The sequence below is a fragment of the Onychomys torridus genome, chromosome 5, assembly GCF_903995425.1.
Source record: "Onychomys torridus chromosome 5, mOncTor1.1, whole genome shotgun sequence".
Lineage (NCBI taxonomy): Eukaryota > Metazoa > Chordata > Mammalia > Rodentia > Cricetidae > Onychomys > Onychomys torridus.
In genome coordinates this window covers 136,610,556-136,617,033 of record NC_050447.1, presented here as the reverse complement: position 1 = coordinate 136,617,033, position 6,478 = coordinate 136,610,556, and positions in this window count along the sequence as shown.

Below are 6,478 nucleotides of genomic sequence, written 5' to 3'. Positions count from 1 at the left end.
AGAGCAATTCAGATTCATAAGGAGAACTTTCAGTAGATTCAAAACAAAAGCTTCATTTAAACTATGACTAAAAAATGCTAAGGTACTTTAAGAAGTTAAGAAAGAAATCATGTTTGAGAAGAATAAAATAACATTATATTCAGTTGAAAATGAGATGCTAGATCCCCTGTACTCTACATGACTATCTTCCATACTGACTTGATGTGTCAAATTATGTAACACCTCATCCTATAAAGTAACATTCACAGGTTCCAGATGTAGGTATATCTTTAGGGGTCATTATCAGCCTATCACAAGTGGTATGTGAGATTCACCACATTAAGACAACTAATCACAAATATAATGTCAAGCTACTGTGAATTTTTTTTTTTTTTTTTGAGAGCAGGCCATGCTATGTAGCCCATATTAGCCTAAAACTCATGATCCTCCCACCTCGGCCTGCCAAGTGCTGGCACTACAGGTGTGTACCACCACACCTAGTTGGCAGTACAATTTTAAATTCTGAGTTCTACACAATAATGACAGAATGTATATTCACTAAAAGATGAGGACTTTCCACAAAGGACCAGGAGTTACTGATTTCAGCTTTTTTTTTTAATTTCTAGGATATGTTCTTCAGCAGATATTACTGAATTAGCACTTGAAACATGTACATGTTTCATTCTTGCCATAAGATCCCAAAACAGCGAGTCACAGAGAATGAATGCTTAGTTCATGTTAATCTTTTGCAATGGCACAATTGTACATGTCTCTCCCCTACTACCTCTGCTTTCTATCATCTCCTCTTGCAGTGGCAATTGTCACGTTCAGAATTATGGTTTTGTCCCCTTGATGCAGTGTCTGGGCCACTTCCTCTTAGAAGTCACTTTTATTCCTAAGCATTTAAGATGTTTTCATCTTAATTAAATAATTAAAATAATCTATTCTTTTGTTCTTTTGTTTCATATAACAGATGTCAACACATCCTTTCCCCATTCTAAAGACTTGAACCTAGATTTATGTGTATTTATTCTTCACAATGCTGTGCATATTGCAAATATTCAACATACTTTACCAAATAAGTAACAGAATTAGTATATTCAAATGAAATGCTGTTTTGAAAGTATGTCATCTCTGACCAAAAGGCAAGTCCTCAAATACACTAAAAATCATTTTTTATATCCACGTTGAAAAAAATAAATTATTATAAGGTCATTGTATCTGTCATTTTATACCATAGAACACTGAAAAGTGTTTTATAGCTCAAATCTTCTATAGAAAGAATTACCCAAAACAGCAAGCAAGATGGAATACTTTAAGCAGCAATATCTAGCTCATGGTTATGCCAGGTAACGATCAAGGAAACGAGTCCAGACCACAGAGTGGGTTAGGGAAGCCTCCAGGGTTAATCACAAAGACCAAATGATAAAGGTCAGGAAAGACTGGGGGCAGGATCATCTCGAGCTAGATGCCATCTTCAATTTAACTTGAAAAAGCTGGCTAGAATACAGCATGGCAGGGATTCCCCTGGGTCATCTGCATACCTCTCATGGCTTCACTATGTAGTCCAGGCTTGCCTCATAATTTTCACCCTCCTTTCTCAGTCTTGGTCCACATTTGTTTTCTGAATTTTCTTTCTTTCCTTCTATGATTCCTGCAAGCTTTAGTAAGAATCCAGATAACCCACCTAGCTTAGCACATGAAATTTTTTAGAGGAAGTTCAGTGTTTAACAAACATAAAATAAACGTAAAGAAAACATTTTAAATGTTTAAAATTTTTTCAATTATAATTTATCAGACAGTAACACAAATTGTAACCCGGTGGCAACAATCCCTACTTTATGTAAGAATGTCTATATGTAACAATATTTTAAGACTACAACTCTCTATATTGAGTTGAAGGCATGAAAGCATAGTGAGTCTCTTTTGAGAAGATTTTATTAGCATATAAAGAACTATATTATATGTTTTTATTTCTCTTTCCCTTTAATCTCTCTTATCCACCTCTCCTCCTTTGTTTCTTCCTATCTCCGTAGCCTCCTTTCTGATTTGATATCACCTATATTATCTGCCTCCACACCCCTGTCTTTCTCAATATTTTTGTTCCAACTCAAGGTCTCTTATTTAGGTATGTTGCCTATATCCACTCTTATACCTCTTTATTTACATCTATATAAATGTTGAGAGTTGGGATCTTCAAATGAAAGAGAACATAGGGATTTTTTCTTTCTGAGTTCCTTGATCAGTCATTCAATAGAGTCTTTACCAACATTCAAAACAAGCTGCAAGTAGGTTAGTTGTCCTAACACCTGGTAGGTGCCTGCCATATTTGCCATCCTGAGTCTCAGAGGACATTGCTTTCTGAATTTATAGAAAAAGAACAACAATGAAACATGGGTACCAAATGTGTTTATAAAATGTATCTGCTTTCTAAGAGGTATATTCCTTCAAGTCTATGTGTAGAAACAACTCATTGCAAGGTGAATCCTGAGACAAGTTATTTACTCCTGAATTCTCCAAAGGAGAAATTGAAATTTTCAATAATTTTGTTTACTATTATCTTTTCAGATTTTTCTTGAACTTTAATGATGCTGGAACCCATCTGAGGCCTTTGAAACACTGTTGGAAAATAATTAAGGAAAAGCCAAATGGAAAAATAATACTGATGTCAGCCACATTTTTTACAATATCCTCTTGAGCTCACTTTAAAAATATGAATCTGTAATGTATCTAAACTCTTGCCTTTTAACATGAAAAATAAAAATCAATTAAACATTAAGACAGATCTATAAATAGAGGCTTTTCTCTGTTCTGCCCTGTCCCTTGGCTGCTTATAAATGATCATTCAGCGGCTTAATATTAATCACAAACCATTTGGCCTATTGCTCAGATTTATTACTAACTATCTCTTACAACTTAAATTAACCAATTTCTATTAATCTATATTGCTACATGGCTGCAACATTACCTGTCTGCTGGCATCTTGTATTGCCATGTGGCTGTGGAGTTACCAGTCTGCCTGCATTTTGCTCCTTGGATAGATAGCTGACTTATCCTAGACTTCACCATTCTTCTCTCTCTATCTCTGTTTGGATCTCCAGCCTCGCTCCATACTGCCGTGCCATAAGCCAAAGCAGCTTTATTTATTAATCAATGGGAATAACACATATTCACAGTTTACAGAAAGACATCCCACACCATTTCTGGTTTTCTGTCTAATCAAAAAGGAAGGGTTTAACTTTAACATAGTAAAATTACATATAACAAAAGTTATCAAGCAAGAGGTACAATTATAATATCTAGTCTATTTGTATTTGGCAAAATTAAAGAAATTATTCTATCAATTTCTTGCCCAAATGGCTAATCTTATCACAATGAAAGCAATCTCCTATGGAGATTCTTTGATGCCCATCCTCCTCTTTGAAGTAATTGGTGCTGCCAGGAGCAGATGTGTCTCACTGTCAAGAAAAGTCAAAGTTCTTAAAATATTTTAAATGCCATATTCTGTAGGTCTTTGAAGTGTTTGATGCTTACCTATCTATCTGAAATATACTTTTGTATACCTAGAAAACCTGACTAATACAGCTATAAGTTTGACTATTCTAGATGACGATTAATCTCTATTTCTCAATCATACACTATATTTTTAAATGAGTTGCATAAACATGAAATCTTAAATAAGAATGTAGTTGGAGAGCTTCTCTCCAGGTGCCACCAAGCTCCCATGGTACCACAACCCACATATAAAATAATCACTCAGACGCTTATATTACTTATAAACTGTATGGCCGTGGCAGGCTTTTTGTTATCTAATTTGTCTATCCTAAATTAACCCATTTCTATTAATTTATACTTTGTCTCGTGGCTTACCAGTACCTTACATTTCACTTGTCATGGCGGCAACTGGCAGTATCTCTCCGCCTCTGCCTTCCACTTCCCAGACTTTTCTTCTCTGTTTGTCCCACCTATATACTTCCTGCCTGGCTACTGTCCAATCAGTGTTTTATTTTAACCAATCAGAGCAACACATAGAAGAAAATAGTGAAGATATAGATCTAAGTTGTATTTTCACAAGCACACAGCCTCCCACCTAGTCTGGAAGACTGATGAGATGAGAAATATGGGCTAAATTAGGATGACATTAGGCATTAAATGCTGTTGTTTCATGAAAGCCTCCTATCCTTTGACTGGGCTGTCCTTTCCTTTGGTAGTTTATTCCTTAGCCTACAAACATCAGGCTATTTGTGTTGTTGCAAGCAACAAAATAACAGTTAGTAGGCCAATAATCTGTAGCTGATTCTACTCCATGTGCTAAGCCTAGAGTAAACTACCTCCTTTAGCTGAAGGGCAGTGGGCCCTCTCCTTCTTTGGTTCTCTGAACTCAATAACAGGCCTTTCCCAGTTGGGGTGCTGCAATAACAGCACATCACTACAACTCTGTCAGGCTGGTGTACCCAGAAAGCCCCACCTGCATCCTCCAACCCCCAAGAAGAATAGATGAGAAGTCTGCTAAGTTTAGTCACTGCTCAAACCTGGAAGAGAAAGAGAAACCAGGCTCCTTTCTGACTCCAGCCATATCCCCACAGGTCCTTGGCAAACGAAGTGGCAGTCTGCTTTCTCTGGCACCACAGGAGTGCATTAAAAGGGGTCTAGAAGATATAAAGTCGGGAGAATGCACTGAGACTGGTCTAGAAGATATAAAGTCGGGAGAATGCACTGAGACTGGTCACTGCCTCGTCAAATCCAGTACTACCTTCTCACGACCACGCAGCACTCACAAATTGTTAACTATTCCAACCTGAAAACCAACAGCTCTCCTATTACCATGGTGTGGTGATTTGAACAAAAATGGCCCCCAAAGGGAGTGCACTAGTAGGAGCTATGACCTTGTGGAGTAGGTGTGGTCTCATTGGAGGAAGTGAGTCACTGTAGGGGTGGGCTTTGAGGTCTCCAATATATTTTCACATTTTGAACTTTATTTTGAGTCAAATTATGGATTACCTTATTTTTTATTTTAAAATTATATTACCACTTCAGCAAGCTAAAATCTGCATATCAATGTTGGATGAGTTTCACATGTAATGTGAGTTGCAGGTTTATAGCCCACTGAACCATGTGGGTTTGCAATTAGCAGAATAGTCAAAGGATTTGATGAAAACCAGAGCTATTTCTGTGACCAGATCAGTGACTGTTCCAAATGTTTTTCCTAAGGACAAAGTGTGCTCCTCCGTGATGGAACAAGAGCCACTCTAAAAGGAGAAGTCAATCTCACTTGGATGTGTTTGATTGGAAAACACTCCCAGGGGTCAGTTCCTTCTCCAGCTGGTGGAGTTCTAGCAGGCTGTGATGTGTCATCACCGACTCTATTCAAGGATTAACGGCTCCAAAGAACAAGATGCCTCACTAAGTCTTCCTGTAAGATCATATCCAAGTGTGGCTCGTCCCACCATTCCAGTCCCCTTTGCACACTAAGGGGCAGAGGGTGCCTTTTCACAAGTCACAGAGCAACAGGGCACATGGGTAATCCGGGCATGTTCTAAACCACCTCTCTAGGTTCAGGCCAAGTCATAGCGTTCATGAGAAACTGCCAAAACAGAAGCTCTCTTGCTCAGGCACAGGCAGGGGAGAGAGAGATGGGATTTCTTTAGAACCATCTCTCACCATGAGGGAAGGCTACAGTGTCCCCGGAGAGATATTGCCTGATTCTACTAATTTAGCTCAAATGACCTTGAAAGGCTAAGGGATTTCTGTTACTCCCTCTACTTCATATATAAAAAGCTCCAACAATGAGGTTTCAGAATAGTGCCTGTGGCTTTCTCAAAGCAGAGCTGAGGAGGCCAGAACCAGAACACTTGCGCTTCTTTGCACTATCACAGGATATCAGTTCACCTGAGATTCATCTCTAAGGTACGCTGCTCTGAGCTTGTGCTGTCAGGCTGTGGGAACAAACAGCCTACTGCAACCAGTTGAGATGTCTTCCACAACTTGAGGTTTTGGGTTTTTGTTTTGTTTTGTTTTTTAATCTCTGGCTTTCTTTTCCCTGAATGTCAGTGATACATGAATTTCAAGTTCAAGGATGTGAAAAAGCCAAAAATCAGTGTCAGTCTCACAGAGTAAGGCTCTGTGAAGATTAACCAAAATAAGCAATATACCTCGTGTTGATATATATATATATATATATATATATATATATTTGTTAGAGGTGCCAGACCACAGAAACTCCTCAGGCAGCCAGTTGGATAGGAGGATTAAAAATTAATTTGAGGTTTTTATTTGACTAAGTAATCTGGAACTTGGAAGATTAAGCTAGAGAATTTTCTGCTTTTACAATTGGCTATTCTGTGTTCCTTCATTACAGAGACAGGAACACATGAGACCTCCAAAGTCAACTTACAACAAATGTTACTTAACTAAGTGGCTGTTTAATGTAAAGCTGGAAGTGAGTTGTAGGATTCTTAAGGGGAAGTTAATTAGTAAAGTAAATTTGAGAACAAACAGT